This window comes from Saimiri boliviensis, chromosome 1 (genome assembly GCF_048565385.1).
Source record: "Saimiri boliviensis isolate mSaiBol1 chromosome 1, mSaiBol1.pri, whole genome shotgun sequence".
Classification (NCBI taxonomy): Eukaryota; Metazoa; Chordata; class Mammalia; order Primates; family Cebidae; genus Saimiri; species Saimiri boliviensis.
The window spans coordinates 120,723,756-120,745,448 of NC_133449.1; the positions used below are offsets into that span (position 1 = coordinate 120,723,756).

At 39.2% G+C, this 21,693-nt stretch overlaps 1 pseudogene; it reads left to right on the plus strand.

Moving 5' to 3' along the window:
• Window positions 1-6,184: 6,184 nt before the first annotated feature.
• On the plus strand, window positions 6,185-7,661 carry LOC101036030 (keratin, type II cytoskeletal 8 pseudogene; annotated as a pseudogene).
• The last annotated feature ends 14,032 nt before the right edge of the window (window positions 7,662-21,693 follow it).

Sequence of the window (21,693 nt, forward strand, 5' to 3'; positions counted from 1 at the left end):
AGAATAACAACATGAATTGTCTTTCCACCTGTTGTGTGGGACCAGTAGTTATTTTTTTAGCTTGACGCATTAACCCACTGCTCCTTGTGGCCCTGGGATGCTCTGCCGTCCCATGTGGCTCCCAGTTCACTCAGGGTAGACTTACGACAGAGGGATGTCAATTTTCCTTGAACTGCTCAATCACCACTGACATTTTGTTAACCACCCTATGAACTTCTCAAGGCTGAAGTAGCAGCAACTTGTGCCCTTGAAAACTGAACAGAAAACAACCGTATTGATTTTCTACTACCAACAAGAAAAAGACAATTTCTCTTCGCTGAGAATGTTCATAATGCATTTCACACCACTTATTCTCGGCAGTCCACCTCTTCCTGATATAATGCTGGGCCTCTTTAAACCCCTGCTGCTTTAGACTCTGCTAGAATTAACCCTGAAATGCCAGCACCATCTCAGGGCCTTCCAGTTCCCGGATAGAAATATACATCAGTGCTGAATTGACAGCCTTCTTAGGCAAGGGAGTTGCGATCATTTAGAAATTACAAAGGAACTCAGGCCTGGGTGAGGGATTTGAAATTGGGATCCCAAAAAGTTCTTTTAGCAAAATTATGTTTTAAAAGAATATACCTCTTTGCTTTATTAAAAGCATTAATGATGTCCATATGAGATTTTGGAGATATGCCAGCATATACACTGACCAAACTGATTGAATAGGAAGATTATTATTCAGTAATTTTTACCACCGATGTAACTATTCTGGCTGTGTCAAGAATTACTCCAAATTTTCAGACCTTTCGTTTCTTTTCCAACCCGCATTTTAGAAAAACTATCAGGCATGCCCTAATAGTTCCAATTTTTTGACATTTCCAACATACCAAAAAGAGACTGCAAGGAACCGAAAGAGTTTCAAGAAGCTTGAAAAAGCAAGCCTGACCCTCTGGGACAACTGTAGTGTCAAAAGCAGTCAATATTTATGCCTAGCAACCTTGACAATATCCTTTTAATTAAAATCAATGGAGAAATAAAACATGCATTAGAATGCACGTGGGATCACTCACCTCATGAGACAGAGAAGATGCCGATATTAAGCACAGTGTGATTATGACAAGACACAGGATCTTCTGTTTGAGACATGGCTTCTGGTGTTTGCAATTAGATCTCTTCTTTCAATGACTGTTTTCATTCAGTGTTATGATTTGCATTTTTAGTTGTTCGTTTGTTTCTCATTTGGTGCAACTTTCTTGAGACACATATTTAAAAAACACACAAAACAACTTAGCTAGGTGTGGTGGCTCACTCCTGCCACCTCAGCACTTTGGGAGACCAAGGAGGGAAGGTTTCTTGAGTCCAGGAGTTCAAGATTAGCCTGGCCAACATGGTGAAATCCCGTCTTTCCTAAAAATGCAAAAATTAGCTGGATGTGGTGGCAGGCACCTATCATACTGGCTACTCAGGAGGTTGAGTAGGAAGAGAATTGCTTGAACCTGAGAGGCAGAGGTTTCAGTGAGCCAAGATAGCACCACTGCACTCCAGCCTGGGTGACAGAATAAGAGTCTGTCTCAGGGCCGGGCGCGGTGGCTCAAGCCTGTAATCCCAGCACTTTGGGAGGCCGAGGCGGGTGGATCACGAGGTCGAGAGATCGAGACCATCCTGGTCAACATGGTGAAACCCCGTCTCTACTAAAAACACAAAAAAGTAGCTGGGCATGGTGGCGCTTGCCTGTAATCCCAGCTACTCAGGAGGCTGAGGCAGGAGAATTGCTTGAACCCAGGAGGCGGAGGTTGCGGTGAGCCGAGATCGTGCCATTGCACTCCAGCCTGGGTAACAAGAGCGAAACTCGGTCTCAAAAAAAAAAAAAAAGAGTCTGTCTCAAAAAAAAAAAAAAAAAGGAAAAATTTTAAAAACTTGTTGGGTGTAATGGCATGAGCCTGTAGTCTCAGCTATTAGGAAGGCTAAGGTAGGATCACTTGAGTGCGTTGAGGCTACAGTGAGCTATGACGGTGCCAGTTTGAGTGACAGGGAAAGACCCTGTCTAAAAAAAAATTAAAGTAGAAACTTCTTATAAAATCAGATAATGTGTTTATCAGGTACCAACTATAACCTAGATTTGGTGTGGCAATTGAAAAAACAAAAAGGAGACCACAGAGTTTAAGAGAAAACTAGCCATATGACCTTGAGGGGTGAGTGGGGGCATCACAGGCAACACCTTTCGGTCTCAGCTACCCTTTTATAAAATGAAATGATTAGTCTCAATTCTATGAGGGTCTTTCAGCTCCCTGTAAACATTCCATTAGGACAGTGATTTTTAAAATAATAGCAACTACTGTTCATTGAACACTCCTCATGTATACTGCAAGAACTCTCTCATTCAATCTTTACCGCAAACCTATGAGATACGAGGTCCCATTACTGTTTCCATTTAATGGATGTGGAAACTGAAAGGTGAAGAGATGGAGTCAGTCTCCCATTCCACCAGCTGGTCAGTGGACCAGTGCGAGTGCCTCCGAAGGCCACGCACAACACCATTGTCTCACACCACCTCCCTGGAGTCTACGAAAGGTAGAAGGGGCTTAGGTCCAGGAGATGCCTCTAGTTTCCCTCTCTAGACTTTGAAGGGTCTTCTGACTGTGCCTTCCAGCCAAAAGATTTCTCTAGAGCTCACTCAGCTTGGGGAGGCTTCACTTAACCTCAGGCCACTTACCCAGCCTGAACCAGGACAACTTTTCTGTACATTCAGATTTTGTTTCAAAGGCTTTCATGTAGTCAGGCTTAACAATGACAAGTTAAATTTCCCAAGAACAGAAGGCAATTTAACACTGTCCTCTCTGGCAGGGTGAGGCAGATTAACCATCAGATATCAGCACTTTATAAAATCCAAGCAGCACAGAGGTATTTTTGTTTGTTTGCTTTTCTCATGTGGCTGGGCTCCTCTCAGATTGCAGAGAGCCGCCTCTCTGGAGCTTGCAGGCTGACTGTCATGTTGTTAAAAGCTTCCCTTCCTTATCTCACTTCCTAATCACCAAAGAGGGATTTGAGAGCCTTCACCATTGGCTTCTCCTCTTCAAGGATCTGCTAGTGCTGGCCTAATTAATGGAATGGGTCCGGAGATGAGTTCCTTCAAAAATTATGGAATGTTCTAATCAGACGGGTAAGCAAAAAGTTTGACCTCTGGGTCAGAGGGTCACTCTCAAATAATGCGATGGATTCAACGATCACTGTCATTTTATGTTACTCCGAAAGGGTGAGCAGAGGTTAAAGTAGGCCCCGAGGGGCAGAGCTATGCCCATGTTTCTGCTATAAAAATGATCAGTTAAAGAACATTCTTCGTGTATCTCCAAAGTTTTCAAAACCTGGCTGTGCCTGTAAGCATTTCTTACCTTGCCAGTTCCCATTACTGGAAAACGTTTCACCAGTTCTTTCTTCCATGTGCCTTCCTGTCTCTCTGTTGCTGGGCCTTCTTCCCTGTCTCTATCAAACTCACTGCTTTCTGCCCCTCTACCTAGAACTGACTCCCCCATTCCCCCAAGTTTTTCTTCACTTTTAAATAATTATTTTAATTATAAAATATTTGAAATACATGTTTGTAAGTTTGGAAAATTTCTCCTGCAGAGAAGATTGAACATTTCCCTATTCTTTCCTAATTACAGCTAAAACATCCTTGGGCATTATATATGAAACCAACATACAAAGATTGTAAAATTTGAAGAGAAGGCAGATCAGCTAGAGAATTTAGGACTCACAGAACAACATGTGGCAAGTTCCCTGGGCTTTCTCTTTACCTCATATGCCCCAGAGTTGAAGCTGAAGAAGCCAGCCCCCTGCAATGGTCAATGGACACAGATAAAAACAATAATAATAACAACTTGCTCTTTCTAGCCAAGGTGATGGCAGCACACAATGGCTGTAGCAGGGAGGCGCTGGGGGCGCACATTCCATGGAGCCAGTGGAAGCCCCACCCCTTCTGAGTTGGGGCAGGATCTCCTAGGGTGCCGCTGCAGCTGCCCAAACCACAGGCTGCAGACCTCAAACGGCAGCTGTAGCCACCCAAACTGTGGCTGGGAATCCAAGCTTCTCTGTGCTCTTGGGCGGAGCCAGGAGTATGCAGGATCTGCTCTCCTGGATGTCCAGCCCACAGCTGCAGACCTGGGCCTCCCACTCCACAGAGCATACATGATCTGGGGACAAGCAGGAGCCCTGCCCCTTCCGAGTTTGTGGAGGAGAAGCTCCCGGGATACTGCTGCTGCAGCCCTCCAAGGTGCAGGGCCTGGGCATCTCTGCAGCCTGCACCCTCAGGACCCAGGAAGGGCCTTCCCATCCCTGCCGGCTCAGGGGTGTCTGCTCCTGCTGCCTGGCCTCTCCTTTCCCTGTGCCAGCTCCAATCTTGAAGAAGGTTTGTCACTGAGTCCCGGGGGCCATGAATGGCAGTGAGAGTCAGATACATTCCTAGGTGGAAAATGGTAGTCCAGGGTAAGGCTCCATCTTCAGGCCAGGGAGGGCCTGAAGGCTGAAGGCCCAACTGCCAGTCCACATACCAGAATTTTAGTACACATACAGGAGGTGTAGTGCCTCTTGTCACCTTCCTGTGGTCATCCATGGGTCATCAGCATGCACTTCCTTCCCTCTGAGGTTCATAAAAGCCTAAGGCTCAGCCAGAGCAGGGCAGAGGGCAGAGGGCAGAGGATGGAGAGATGACAGGATGACCAGCTGCAGAGAGGAGCTATCCTTCCTGCTGAGAGTTTCAGAGACCTGCAGAGTAGTTTAAATGATCAACATGAAGAGAGAAGCTACCCTCTCCAGGGCCTCCTCTCTGCTGACAGCTGAACACTTGACAGGATGACTTGCCTACAGAGAGGAGCTACCCAATGCAGGTCTCCTCTGAGCTGTTCTAACACTAAATAAAGCTCCTCTTCCTCACCCTTCACTTGTTTGTGTATTTCATTCTTCCTGAATGCAGGACAAGCACTTAGGCCAAGGTGCCCCCAGCCACGAGGTTTTCTGGGTAGAAAATCGACACCTCAAAGATCCCATAACAAAAGGATCAGGAAGCGGGTAGTCAGAAAGAAAAACTTTTAAGCAGTAACTGCTGTACTGTAACCAAACACCACAGAAAACATGTTTATTTCATCTCATCCACACCAGCAAGTGCTAAGGGGGAACTAAGATATCTAGCTGAAATGAAGTACCCCAATACTTTCACAGGCCTGGCATCAGAGAATATCAAGTAGAGCACCAGAACTTGCCTCCTCCACACCATCACAATGTCAGTGGAACCCACACAGAAAGCCTGTATTTTCACCCCTATCAAGCAATAGTAAGACACTTTACCATCCTCCCTCTGGGATGGCATCAGAGGACCCTATTGGAGAGTCAGGAATTTCACCACTGCACAGCAGTAACAAGCCCAATCTGCTCCACTCTGATGTTGCTGGAGACCATGTGGGAAGCAGTAATGAGGCATTCCTACCCTTCCAGCCACTGAGGTACCAATGAAGGTCTAGTGGGAAGCTGGAACTTGCACTCTCACCCAGAAGCAACTAAGATTCTCACACACACACACACACACACACACACACACACGCGCACACAGAGTCAGAGGTCAGTGGAGGCAAGTAGAGAAGCTGGACTTCAACCCTCAGCTGGAAATAACAAGGTGGCATCCTCCCGTCTCCCGCAGAGCAGTGTCAGGGGAAACTGAGTATAACAGAAAGTCTAAATGAGATCCAAAGTCTTATAGCATAATACAAAAAAAGGTCTGGGTTTTAATAAAAAAAATTATTCATCAAAGAGAGCAGGGTGACCTCAAATGGAATGAAAAGGGCAATGAATGTATGCAAATGCCAAGATAACAAAAAATTATCTGGTAAATATATTTTAAAGAAGGAATGATAAAAATGTTTTAACAAACAATTACAAACATGTTTTAAGCAAATAAAATAGAAAAATATGAGCAAATAACTAACCTCAGCAAAGAAACAGAAGATACAAAGAAGAACCAACTAAAAATTTTAACACTGAAAAATACGGTAACCAAAATAATCAACTTCATCGATGGGGTCAATAGCAGAATGGAGGGAACAGAGCAACCACTAAAATGCTATTAAAAATAGACTCTAGAAGAAGTAGCTTCTCTGCTCCTTCTAGAATCTCTGCCTGGTTCAACCCACCTGCCTCCACTCCTGCCTCCACCATGTCCATCAGGGTGACCCAGAAGTCCTGCAAGGTGTCCGCCTCTGGCCCCTGGGCCTTCAGCAGCCACTCCTACATGAGTGGGCCCAGTGCCCGCATCAGCTCCTCATGTTTCTTCTGAGTGGGCAGCAGCAGCTTCCGAGGTGGCCTGGGTGCAGGCTATGCTGGGGCCAGTGGTATGGGCATGGGCATGGGCATGGGAGGTATCACTGCCATCATGGCTAACCAGAGCCTGTTGAGCCCCCTTAACCTGGAAGTGGACCCCAACATCCAGGCCATGCATACCCAGCAGAAGAAGCAGATCAAGACCCTCAGCAACAAGTTTACCTCCTTCATTGACAAGGTGCAGTTCCTGGAGCAGCAGAACAAGATGTTGGAGACCAAGTGGAGCCTCCTGTAGTAGCAGAAGACAGCTTGGAACAACATGGACAACATAAATAAGAATTACATCAACAACCTTAGATGGCAGCTGGAGACTCTGGGCCAGGAAAAGCTGAAGCTGGAGGCAGAGCTTGGCAACATGCAGGGGCTGGTGGAGGACGTCAAGAACAAGTAGGAGGATGAGATCAATAAGCGTACAGAGATGGAGAATGAATTTGTCCTCTTCAAGAAGGATGTGGATGAAGCTTACATGAACAAGGTGGAGCTGGAGTCTCACCTGGAAGGGCTGACTGTCAAGGTCCACTTCCTCAGGCAGCTGTATGAAGACAAGACCTGGGAGCTGCAGTCCGCAATCTCAGACATGTCTGTGGTGCTGTCCATGGACAACAGCTGCTCCCGGGGCATGGACAGCATCATTGCTGAGGTCAGGCACAGTATGTGGAGACTACCAACCACAGTTGGGCTGAGGTGGAGAGCATGGACCAGATCAAGTATGAGGAGCTGCAGACGCAGGCTGGGAAACATGGGGATGACTTGCGGTTACAAAGACTGAGATCCCTGAGATGAACCAAAGCATCAGGCGGCTCCAGGCTGAGACTGAGGGCCTCAAAGGCCAGAGGACTTCCTTGGAGGATGCTATCACAGATGCTAAGCAGAGCGGGGAGCTGGCCATTAAGGATGCTCATGCCAAGCAGGAGGACCTGGAGACTGCCCTGCAGCAAGCCAAGCAGGACATGGCATGGCAGCTACGTGAGTACCAGGAGCTGGTGAACGTCAAGCTGGCCCTGGACCTTGAGATTTCCACCTACCGCAAGCTACTGGAGGGTAAGGAGAGTCAGCTGGAATGTAGGATGCAGAACATGAGTATCCATACAAAGACCACCAGTGGCTATGCAGGTAGTCTGAGCCTGGCCTATGGGGGCCTCACAAGCTCCAGCCTCAGCTATGGCCTGGGCTCCAGCTTTGGCTCTGTCACAGGCTCCAGCTCCTTCAGTGGCACTGGCACCACCAAGGCCATCAAGGCAGTCGTTGTAAAGAAGATTGAGACCCATGATGGGAGGCCGGTGTCCGAGTCCTCTGACATCCTGCCCAAGTGAACAGTTGTCACTGCCCCTCCCAGCCTGCCCCTCCTGAGGCTGCCCCAGAGTCCAGAAGGGAGGTCCTTATGCAAGGGAGCACAGGGAACAGGAGGCCTACCTGAGGCTCAGCCCTAGCCCTCAGTCTACCTGCGGGGAGTTTACTGCCTGAGGACTCCATTTGCCCATGCCTCCAGCTGCAAAACAATTCAGCTAGCTCTGCCAAAAAAAAAAAAAAAAAAAAAAAAGACACTAAAATGTTACAGATAAAATGGAATTCTAAATGAAATATTCAAGTAACCCATAAGAACACAGAGGAAAAGTAAAACACAGGAAAGAAATAGAATAAACAGAAAACAAGAAATAGAATTTTTATTTTTGAAAAGTCTGCATATCATCAATAATTACACTAATTGTAAATGGTCTAAGTATGCCAATTAAGAGACAGAGATTGGTAAGGTACATTGTAAAACATGGCCAAACTCTATCTTGTCTACAAAAACTCACTTCATTGATAATGATATAAACATATTAAAAACAAAATATGGGAAAGTATATTATGTAAATATTAAAAGAGAGGAGAAGTAGCCATGTTAATATCATATGAATTAGGCTTCAGAACAAAAAAAAAAATATCAGAGGTGGGGAAGTACACCATATAATGATAAAAGGGTCAATTCACCAAGAAGATGTACCAATCCTAAATAAGTTAACAAATAACAGAGTTACAACATATATGAAACATATTTAATAGACCTAAAGTGGAAAATAGCTGTAGAAATAGAAATAGTGTAAGACTTCATCATCACTCTATCAAAAATTAATAGATAAATCTATAGAAAGTCAGCAAAGAAAGAACTCAATAGCACTATCAATATGCATTTATAGAATACTCCACTCAACAATAGCAGAATATACATTACACATTCTTTTCAAATGTTTGTGAAATATATACTAAAATGTGGGCTGCGTGTTGTGGCTCTCACCTGTAATCCCAGCACTTTGGGAGGCTGATGTGGGTGGATCATTTGAGATCAGGAGCTCAAGATCAGCCTGGCCAATGTGGTAAAACCCCATCTCTACTAAAAATACAAAAGTTATCCAGGTGTGGTGGCACATACCTGTAATCCCAGCTACTCAGCAGAACATGCCTGTAATACCAGCTGCTCAGGGGGCTGAGGCAGGAGAATTGCTTAAACCTGAGAAGTAGAGGTTGCATTGAGTCAAGATCATGCCACTGCACTTCAGCCTGGGAGAGAGAGTGAGACTCCAACATAAATTTAAAAAATTTTTTAAATTTTTTTTTTTTTTGAGACGGAGTTTCACTCTTGTTACCCAGGCTGGAGTGCAATGGCGTGATCTCAGCTCACCGCCACCTCCGCCTCCTGGGTTCAGGCAATTCTCCTGCCTCAGCCTCCTGAGTAGCTGGGATTACAGGCACGCGCCACCACGCCCAGCTAATTTTTTGTATTTTTAGTAGAGATGGGGTTTCACCATGTTGACCAGGATGGTCTCGATCTCTCGACCTCGTGATCCACCCACCTCGGCCTCCCAAAGTGCTGGGATTACAGTCTTGAGCCACCGTGCCTGGCCAAAAATATATTTTAAGGTGTATTATATCCTAGACCATAAAAAAAGCTCAAAAAAAATTTAAAAATCAAAACTATATAGAGACCATGTTTTCCAACCACAATGAAATCAAACAGGAAATCAATCACAGGAAGATGAACTTAAAATATGCAAACACTTGAAAACTAAAACACATACTTCTCTTTTAAATAATCCATGAATCAAATAGGAATTCTCATGGGAAATCAGAAAAATATGTCAAACTGAATAAGAATGAAAAAACAACATCGTAATTTATAGAAAACAGTTAAAGCAGCGGTGAAACAAAAATTTACAGCTTGAATTACCTATATTAGAAAAGAGACAAATTCTCAAATAACCTAAGTTCTCACTTTAATAACCTAGAAAAAGAACTGCAAAGTTTATCCAAAGCATAATAATGAAAGAAATAATAAAATAATAGCAGAAATCTATGAGATTAGAAACAGAAAAACAATATTAGAAATCATCACAATTAACAGATGGTTCTTTCAAAAGATTAGTAACATTGACAATCCTCTAGATCCTCTAGCAAGACCAACACAAATTGCCAGTATCTGAGATTAAATTAAATTAAATATCATACAGACTCTGTAGACTTCAAGAGAATAGTAAGGAAATTCTAGAAACATCTCTATCTACATAAATTTGACAGCTTCGATTAAAATGGAGCAATCCCACAAAATTGCAAAGTATTTTGACATCTGATATACTATAGAAATTTGAATAAAACTGTAACTATTAGGAAATTGAGTTGATCATTTTAAAGCTACTCCTCCCCCAATATCCCCTCCTTCAATACACCTTGTTCTGGATAGTTACATCGGAAAATTCTAGGAAACATTTAGGAGATAACAAACACTATTTTTACCCAATCACTGCCAAAAATAGAACTAAAATATAGAAAAGAAGGAAAAACTGCTGTATTCATTATATGAAGCTAGTACTGCGCTGACATCTAAATAAGACAAAGACACTACTAAAACAAAAACTACAGAGCAATGTTCCTTATAAATGTAGATGCAAAGATCCTTAAGAGAATATTAGTGAGAGAATTCAGCAATACATAAAAAGAACTATATCCCATGGTCATTGGGGATTATTCCAAAGAAGAAAGGCTGGCCAGATCAATTTTTGTAAATTAATCAGTATGGTCTATCATATTAACAAGTGAAAGAAGTAAATTTATATGATTACAGCAATGTGTAAAAAGTATCTGAATAAACTCAACACTCATTTCTGATTTTTAAAATCACTTATAAAACTATAAATAGAGGAAATTTCATCAATTGGTAACGTGCAAAAATCTTTACCTAATATTATACTTAATTGTGAATGACTAAACACTTTCCTCTCTGATTGGAAAAAAGTCAAAGACATTCACTGTCCCCACTCTTATTTAACATAGTGCTGGTAGTTTTAGCCAACATGGTAAGGCGGGAAAATAAATAATGGGTAAATTTAGCAAAGTTGCAGGACACAAGATCCACTTACAGAACTCAATTATACTTTTGTATGCTAATAATAAAAATATAGACACCAAAATGAAAAATACAATGCCATTTAAAATTGCTTGAGGATAATTTAAATGACTTATTATAAATCTGACAAAATATGTACCAGACTTTAATGCCGAATACAATAAAGCACAGATGAAAAAAATTAAAAAAGATCTAAACAAATGGCAAGACATATCACATATACGGGTTAAAAGACTCAACATAAAAATGTCAATACTCCCCAAACAGGTTTAACCTAATTTCTATCAAAATATCAATAATACTTTATGTAGATATAAACTAGATTATTATAAAATTTATATGTAAGTGCAAATAAACTACCTTTTCAATAAATGCTGCTAAATGAGTGACCACTCACACACAAACAAACAACAATAACAAACAAAAAACAAGAAAAAGTAAAAGAATCTCGATCCAAGGTTCATAACCTATACAAAAAAAAATCCTCTAATAAGTCATAGAAAGTGATGGAGCAAAAATTGTGACATAAGAGCCAACAAAAGTGTGTCCCCTTATAGAAGAGCAATAAAAAGCATTAAAAAAAAAAGTGGTCAGAATCAACTTTTTCAGAACTCTGGAAATTGACCAAAAGCTTGCAGCAAGCCTAGAGATGTTTAGGCAATAAAAATTGCTGAATCTCAATAAGAACAGTGAGCTTTGTGGCATTTTAACTTATATTAGTCCTATTAAACACTCTCCAGCTGTTTGTTAGCCAAGAAAAATAAAAGCATTGAATCCCAGCACTAGAGGAAATAGAAATATCATATTCTTTTAAAATTTACTGTTTCATCTTTTTAGAGGCTTCCTAAAATACACAACTGGAAAGGCTGGTCTTTTGGTTGGGCTTACTCAAAGTTGTCCAATGATAAATACCTCTTTCTGGGGGCATTTCTCTAATGTCTTAATACCACAGCTGCCTGAAGTGATCGATAACAGGGCAAACAATAAACTAACAAAAAAGCTTGACAGAAAATTCTGAAAAATGAAATACGTTAGGGTCTTTGACATATTTTTGAGAAGCTAGAAGTCTACATACATGAACAGAGCTGTGCACAGCTGTTCACATGCTTATGAAAAACCTAAGTCCTAATCTCTCACCTTTAATTGACTGCAAGTCTCTGCCCAAGCAGGAAGTGAAGGCTAAGGCAGAGTTGTAATCTCCTGGCTGAGTGTTACAGGCATTCCCCACCACCTACACAGTGCCACTCAAAAAAGACTGGGAGACTTATTAGCTCTGGGCCTTTAAGGAAATTTTGTTCCATCATTAGCTGATCATAAAGTTAGTTGAACAGAGATTTCAATGACCACACATAACAAAGATACAGACTTTATAGAATTAGTTAAGAAACATCTAAACAAAAAAACAGTAACAACTGTAATAGGAAGCAACAACAAACCTTGGGGAATAGGAATGGTCTGATTTCCAGAGTCACACATTATATAATTGGAAATGTGTTCTTTTCAACAACAACAAAAACATAAGACCTGTAAATAAACAAGAAATTATGATCCTTACACCGAAAAAAATTGCAATCTATAGAGATCATCCCCAGGAAAGCTCAGAAGCTGGACTTAGAATAAAACGACTTTAAATTAGCTATTTTACATAAGTTCAAAAAGCTAAAAGAAGTCATGTCTAAAAAACTAAGGAAAGTATATGAATAATGTTTTACCAAATAAAGACTAAAAATAAGATTGAAATTATAAGGAATCAAATAGAAATTTTGGAATTGAACAGTACTTTCATAAACTAAAATAAAAACTAACATTAAAACTTCACTAGAAAGTCTTACTCAGATTTCAGCAGGCAAAAGAATACATAAATTTGAAAGTATGTAAATTGAAATTTTCCAGGCTAAGAAACAGAAAAAAGAATGAATAAAAATGAAAAGTCCAGCAGAGACTTATGGGACTTGATAGTTGTATACCATCAAGTGTACAACATAATGAGAGTCTCAATGGAAAAACAAAGAGAGAATGGGGTAAAAAAAAATTTTGAAGAAAAAAATGCCTAAAAGCTTCTCTTATTTTATGAAAAACATTAATTTATTCATTGATAAAGCTCAGTGAACTCCATATAGCATATACTCAAAGAGATCTACACATAGACTCATTATAATCAAACCGCAAAAGTCAAAGACAAAGAGAGAATCTTAAAAAAATGCAAAAAACAAATTTATTATATATAAAAGACCCTCAATAAGATTAACAGCTGGTTTCTTGACAGAAACTATGGAGGCCAGAAAATATTGACATGATATTTTTGAAAGAAAAAACTGTTGACCAAGTTTTTATATCTAGTCAAATTTCATAGAGAAAGGAGAAATTTAGAAATTCCCAGATAAACAAAAATTGACAGAGTTTGTTACTAGAAGACCTACCTCACAAGAAATGCTAAAGGCAGCCCTTCTGGCTGAAATAGAAGGATACCAAACAGTAACTTGAACCCGCAATAAACATCAGAAAAGCAATTACACAAATGAAAGTAAAGTATGAATGTATTTTCTGTTTTCAACCTGATTCAAAAGACAATTTCATAATGCAATAAATTTAAGGAAGGGCACATAATATATAAAGATTTAATTTATGAAAATAATAGCAAAATAGGAGGAGAGAAATGAAGTCATATATGAGCAAAGTTTTTATAACCTATTTAAATTTAGTTGGTATTAAAACAAATCAATTTTTTTAAACAAATTAAGATATTAATAGTAATCCTTAGGACAATCCCTAAGAAAATAATTCAAAAATATGTAGTTAAAAAAAAAACAAGAAAGAAACCTTAAATGGTACACTATAAAATATTTGTTTAACACAAATATAGACAACAGTGAAGGAACTGATGAACAAAAAAGAAAGACATGTAGAAAACAAAAAACAAAATGGCACCTGAAAATCCTATGATGTAAGTAATTAAACTTTAATGGATTAAAGTTTCTAATTAAAAGTCAGATAATAAATGGTGCTGGAAAAACTAGATATCCGCATGCAGAAGAATAAAGCTAGACTCCTATCTTTCACTATACACAAAAATCAATTTAAAACGGATTAAAGATTTAAATGTAAGATCCCAAATCCTAAAATTACTAGAAGGAAACATTGGCAATGTGCTTCATGACATTGGTATGGACAAAGAATTTTTGGATAAGACAGTGAAGCTTGATGGCTCATGTCTGTAATCCCAGCACTTTGGGAGGTTGAGATGGGAAAATCACTTGAGATTAGGAGTTCACATCCAGCCTGGGCATAGTGAGACTCTTCTGTCCACAAACAATTAAAAAATTTGCTAGATGTGGTGGCATGTGCCTGTAGTCCCATCCCAGCTTAAGTAGGAGTGGGGTAGGGGGTGGTTGGAGCTGAAGTGGGAAGATAGCTTGTACCCAGGAGGTCAAGGCTGCAGTGGGCCATGATTGCATCACTGTGCTCCAGCCTGGGCAACAAAACAAGACCCTGTCTCAAAAAAACCCAAATAAAAATAAAAAACAGAAAATAAATAAAAATAATTTTGAATAAGACTTTAAATGCACAGGCAATAAAAATAAAATAAAAATAGAGGATTCTATCAAACAAAAAATCTTCTGCACAGTAAAGGAAACAATCAATAAAGTGAACAGACAACCTACAGAATAGGCTAAAATTGTGCATCTGAAGTATATTCTAATATTGAGACTATATAAGGACCTCAAATAATTCAATAGCAAAACAATCAAATAATTCAATTTAAAAATGGCCAAAAGGTCTGAATAGATATTTCTCAAAAGGAGACAGAGAAATGGTCAACAGGTACATGAAAAAAAAAAAGCTCAACAAAACTAATCATCAGGGAAATGCAAATCAAAACTACAATGAAATATCATCTCTCCCCATTTAGAATGGCCACTATCAAAAAGACAAAAAATAACAAATGATTGCATGGATGTGAAGAAAGGGGAATAGTACACACTGCTGGTGGGAATGTAAATTGGTACAGCCACTATGGAAAATAGTATGAAGCTTCCACCAAAAAATTAAAAGTAGAAATATAAAATCTAACAATCCCATCATTGAATATTTATCTAAAGGAAATGAATTCAGTATGTTGAAGTAGGCATTCTTATGTTTATTGAAGCATTTTTTACAATAGCCAAGTTACGGAATCAACCTAAATGTCCGTCAATTGATGAATGAATAAAGAAAATGTATATATACACAATGGGCTACTATTCAGCCATTAAAAGAAGGAAATCCTGTCATTCATGGCAACATAGATAAACCTGGAGGACATTACGTGAAGTAAAATAAGCCAGACACAGAAAGACAAAAACTGAGTAACCTCACTCATAAGTGGAATCTAAAGAAATTGATCTCACTGAAGTAGAGAGTAGAAGAGTGGTTACCAGATGCTGGGGAGAGTAACAGGAAGGGGAATATGGAGAGATTGGTCAATGTGTACAAAGTTACAGTTAGAGAAGAGGAATAAGTTCTAATGTTCTGTTGCACAGGAGGGTAACTATGGTTGACGATTTTGTATTACACATTCCACAATAGCTGGAAGAGAGGATTTTGAATGTTCTCATCACAGAGAATGATAAAATGTATGAGATGGTGGCTATGCTAAATGCCCTGGTTTAATTATTACACAATGCATATATGTATCAAAACATTGCACTGTACCCCACAAATATGTACAATTATTATGTCAATTAAAATAAACAAAGAAATTTTAAAGGCAGAAATTGGTAGAATGAATATTTTAAAATTAACAAACTATATATGTACCTAACGACAAAGCCTCAAATAAGTAAAGCAAAATCTGACAGGTTTGAAGGAACACACACAATTCAACTGTAATAGTTGGACACTTCAGTCCCTCACTTTCAATAACACATAGAACAACTAGACAGATCAGCAAGAAAATAGAACATTTGAACAACACTGTTAACCAACTAGAACTAACAGATATCTAGAGAGGACTGCAGCCAACAGCAACAGAATGTGCATTCTTCTCAAATGCATATAAAGTATTTTCCAGGCTAGATCATAAGTTAGGATAACTATAAAACAAGTGTTAATCTGTTTAAAAGGGCTGAGGTCAAAGTATATGTTACAGCCCCAATGAAATAAAATTAGTAATTAATAATAGAAGATTATTTGGGAAATTCAACAACATACTCCTAAATAACCAAGTTAAAGAAGAAATCACAAGGTTATTTAGAAATGCTTTCAGATGAACAAAATGAAAACACAACAAATAAAAACTTACAGAATGTAGTGAAAGCAGTTCTTAGAAGAAAACTTCTGACTGTAAACTCAAATCACTCAAATCAACAACCGAATCCTCCACCTTAACACACTAGAAAAAGAAGAATAAACTAAATCCAAAGCCGCTACACAAAAATAATAAGGATTAGAATAGAAATAAATAAAATTGAGAATAGAAAAAATAGAGAAAATTCACAAAACCAAGTTGGTTGTCTAAAAAGATCAAGAAAATTGATAAGCTTTTAGCTAGAGTGGCCAATTAAAAATAAATCATGTTAGTAAAATCAGGAATAAAAGAAGAGATGTTAATACTGAGTTTACGTAAGTAAAAAAGGAATATAAGAGAACACTACGAAAAAATTGTATGCTAACAAATTAGTGAGCCTAGATGAAATGAACATATTCCTAGAAAGCCACAAACTTTCAAAATTGACTCAAGAGGAAATAGAAAGTTTTAATAGGCTTCCAACAAGTAAAGAGATTCAGTTAGTAATTTTTTTTTTTAGACAGAGTTTTGCTCTTGTTACCCAGGTTGGAGTGCAATGGAACAATCTCGGCTCACTGCAACCTCCGCCTCCTGGGTTCAGGCAATTATCCTGCCTCAGCCTCCTGAGTAGCTGGGATTACAGGCATGTGCCACCATGCCCAGCTAATTTTTTGTATTTTTAGTAGAGACGGGGTTTCACCATGTTGACTGAGATGGTCTCGCTCTCTTGACCTCATGATTCACACACCTCAGCCTCCCAAAGTCCTGAGATTACAGGCATGAGCCACCACAACCGGCCCTCAGTTAGTAATTTTTTTAAAAAATTCATTTGACAATACCTAATACCCTTTCAGAATGAAAACGCTTGGAAAACTAAGAATTAAAAGGAAATTTCTCAACCTGATAAAGACCACCTACAAAAAATCCACAGTTAAATTATAGTTAGTAATTTAAGTATATAAAATGATATAAAACTATTTTACTATAGTAAGTAAAATCTTTCCCCTTAAAATGAGCACCAGTACAAGGAATCTACTCTCACTTCTATTCAACATTGTACTGGAAGTTTTAGTCAGGGCAATTAGGGAAGAAAAAAGAAACGAAAGGCATCCAAATTGGAAAGAAAGAGGTAAAACTCTCTCTCTTTGCAAATGACATAATTTGAAATATAGAAAACCATAAAGAATTCACCAAAAACGATTAGAGCTAATATATGAGTTGCACAAGTTTGCAAGAAACAAGATTAATGTATAAAGTTAATTATATTTCTATACACTAGAAATGAATAATCTGAAAATGAGACTAAGAAAACAATTCCAGGCCAGGCATGGTGGTTTGAACCTGTAATCTCAGCACTTTGAGAGGGTGAGGTGGGAGGATTGCTTGAGGCCGGGAGTTTGAGAACAGTCATAGTGAGACCCCATCGCAACAAAAAATAGAAAAATTTGCCAGATGTGGTACTGGCCGCCTGTAGTCTCAGCTATTTCAGAGGCTGAGGTGGAAGGATTGCTGGAGTCCATGAATTTGAGGCTGCAATGAACCATGATCATGGCATTGAACTCCAGGACACGTGACAGAGTAAGATCTTGTCAAAAGAAAAAGAGGATGGGAGGGGAGGGAGAAGAGAAAAGGGGAGGGGAAGGGAGGGAAAGGAAAGAATAGGGGAGTAGAGGGGAAGGGAGGGAAAAGAAGAAAAAGGGAAGGGAAAGAAAGGGATGGGAGGGCAAGAGATGGAAAAGGAGGGAAAAAAAGGAAAATGACAGAAAGGGAGAGGAGGGGGAGGGAAGGAGGAAGGAATGAGGAAGGAAGGGGGAAGGGAGGGGGAGGGGAGAGGGAAAGGCGGGAAAGAGGACAGGGAGATGAGGGGGAGAGAAAGGAGAGGGGAGGGGAAGGGGAGAGAAGGGGTAAGGAGAGGAGGCGAGGGAAGTGGGGAGGGGAGGGAAGGGGAGGAAAGGGGAGGGAGAGAAGGGAAGGAAGAGGAAGTGGGGAGGGGGAGGGAAGGGGAAGGGAGAGGAGGGGAGAGGAGGGAGAAGGGGAGGGGAAGAAAAGGGAAGGGAAGGAAAGAATTCCATTTATAATACATAAAAAAATAAGATACTTAGAAATCAATTTAACTATGGAGTTGTAAGACTCATACATCTCATACACTAACAACTACAAAATATTGAAATACTGTAAGAAATATAAGACCTAAATAAATGGAAAGACATTTATGTTCATATAAGACTTAAAATTATTAAGATGCCAAAACTTTACAAATTGATAGACAGATTCAACGCATTCTCTGTCAAAATTCCAACTGCTTCTTTTTTCAGAAATGGATAAGCTAATTTTAATATTCATATGGAATTTTTTTTTAAAACTTGAAAAAGTAAAACAGGCCAAGCATGGTGGCTCAGTCCTATAATTGCAGCACTTCAGGAGGCCAAGGCAGGAAGATTGCTTGCATCCAGGGGTTTAAAACCAGCCTGAGCAACATAGCAAGACCCTGTCTCTACAAATCCTTTAAAAACATAACTGAGCATGGTGGCATGTGCTTATAGTCCCAGCTACCAATGAGGCTGAGGTGGGAGAATCATTTAAGCCTGAGGTTGAGGTTACAGTGAGCTGTCATCTTATCATTGCACTCAGCCTGGGTGATAGAGTGAGATCCTATCTCAAAAATAAATAAATTAACTAAAAAGTAAAACAAAGTTGGAAAACTCACCACTTACAATTTCAAAACTTGCTCCTAATTTGCAATAATTAAGACAGTGTGCCAATGACATAAGAATAGACACATTGATCAATTTGATAGAATTGAGAGCCAGAAATGGATCCATACATCTGTAGTCAATTGATTTTTGACAAGGATGTCAAAACCATTCGATGGAGAAAGAATATTCTTTTCAACAAATGGCAGTAAGACGATTAAGTATCTGCACGAAAAAGAAATTTGGACCACTACCTCACATCATATATAGAAAATAGCTCAAAAGAAGTAAAAGACCAAAATTTAAGATCTAGAATAATAAAGCTGAAAACATAGGTGTAAATTTTTGTAACCTTGGATTAGGCAATAGTTTCTTAGATATGACACCAAAAGCACAAGCAACCAAAAAAAATAAATAGACATGTTAGACTTCAACAAAATTTAAAACTTTTGTGCATCAAAGGACACAATCAAGAAAATGCAGAGATAATACACAAAATGTCAGAAAACATCTGCCAATCATATCTCTGATAAGGGTCTAGTATCCAGAATGTCTAAAAATCTTTTACAACTCAACAATAAAAAGATATAAAATAAATTTAAAAATGGACAAAAGACATGAATAAACACTTCTTCAAAGGTGACTGACAAATGGCCAAAAAGTACGAAAAGTTGCTCAATATCATTTGTCCTTAGAAAATGCTAAGCAAAACCACAGGATAGCACATTGCATTCACTAACATAGCCATTTACAAAATAAAGAAAATAACCAGAAGATAACAAGCATTAGCAAGAATATGGCAAAATTAAAGTCCTGTTACTCTGAGAATGTAGAATGGTGCTGTCACTATGAAAAACAGTTTGTTGGTTCCTCAAAAGAATAAACAATTATCATATGATCCAGCATCTCTATTCTTGATCTGTACCTAAGGGGATTGGAAACATGCTCATACAAAAATTTATACATGATGTTCATAGAAGCATTATTTATGGAAAACAAAAAGGGGAAACCACTGAATGTTCATCAACTGATGAGTGGATAAATAAATATAGTATAACCATACAATGAAATATTATTCAGCCATAAAAATGAAGCATTGATATATGCTATAATAGATAAACACTGAAAACATGGTAAGTGAAAGAAGTCAGACATAAAGTGTCACATATGATGTCATATAATTCTATTTATTTGAAATTTCAAGAATAAACAAACCCGTAGAAATAAAAGTCAATTACTGGTTGCCAGGAGTTGCTGGGAGGAGAGTGGGAGAGACCGCAAACAGGTGTGGTTTCATTTGGGGTGATGAAAATGTTCTGGACCTAGATAGCAGTGACGATGGCACAATCCTGTGAATATACTAAAATCACCAAACTGTATACTTAAAAATGATAAATTTTATGGTTTGTGAATTATATTTCAATTAAAATGAATAAGTGTATGAAAACAATGAATCATGAATTTAAATGTAAGATGTAAAACTATGAAACTTTTTTTTTGAGCCAGTTTTGTTCTTTTTGCCCAGCCTAGAGTACAATGGCTCGGTCTCGGCTCACAGCCACCTCTGACTCTGGGGTTCAAGTGATTCTCCTGCCTCAGCCTCCCAAGTAACTGGGATTACAGGCCACCGCACTCAGCTAATTTTTGTATTTTTTTAGTAGATATGGGGTTTCGCCATGTTGGTCAGGCTGGTCTCAAACTCCTGACCTCAGGTGGTTCACCCGCCTTGCCTTCCAAAGTGCTGGAATTATAGGCGTGAGCCACCACACCCAGCTGAAATTTTTTTTAAAGAAACAGACTATAATCTTTGGGATCTAGGGATGTCCAACATCATCAGCCATTAGGAAAGTCACAATGAGATACCACTACACATTTATCAGAATGCTGCAATTAAAAGGATGACAACACCAAATGGTGGCGAGGATACAGAGAAACTTACACCCTTCATACATTGCTGGTGGGGATGCAAAATGGCAAAGCCATCTGAAAAACAATTTGTTAGTTTCCTTAAGAATGTAACATGCAATTACCATAGGATCTAGCAACTGCATTCCTGTGCATTCATCCAAGATTAACACTTCTGTTTAAACAAATCTTTATGCAAATGATTATAGCAGCTTTGTTTATAATATCCCCAAACTGAAAGCAACCTAAATGTCCTTCAATGGGTGAATGGTGAAACAAAATGTGTTACATCTATACTGTGCAGCACTGCTCAACAATAAAAATGCACTAGTTAGAGATGCAACCAGCTGGATACATTTCTTTTTTTAAATTTTTTAAGATTTATTTATTTTTTATTTTATTTTATTTTTTTGAGACAGAGTCTTGCTCTGTTGCCAGGCGCCAGGCTGGAGTGCAGTGGCACAATCTCGGCTCACTGCAACCTCCGCCTCCCGGCTTCAAGCAATTTTCCTGCCTCAGCTTCCCAAGTAGCTGGGACTACAGGCACACAGCACCACACCCAGCTAATTTTTGTATTTTTAGTAGAGACAGGGTTTCACCATGTTGGCCAGGATGGTCTCCATCTCTTGACCTGGTGATCCGCCCGCCTCAGCCTCCCAAAGTGCTGGGATTACAGGCTTGAGCCACCGCCCCCGGCAGTTTCTAGATCAATATGTTGGGTGAAAGAAGCCAATCTCAAAAGAGTTCATGGGATATCTCTGTATTATTTTATATCACTGAAAGTGGCTCTAGAATTATTTCAAATTAAAAATGTTCAACTTAAACAAAGTTTGGAGAATAACGTAACAGGCTCCTGTATACTCACCACGGAAATTTTATAATCATTAATAGGTTTTTTTTCGGCTTCAGATCTCTCTTTTTTAAAGAAAATAAAACAACATAAATATACTTAAAGCAGCACCCTTTCTTGATTTAGCCCATTTCTCTCCGGAACTGAGCACAGATTGAATCTCTCTGTGCATATTCTGATACTTCTCTTTCATAGGTATTATCATAGCAACAAATAATACTGCTTTATGTACTTTTTCAAAGACAGCATA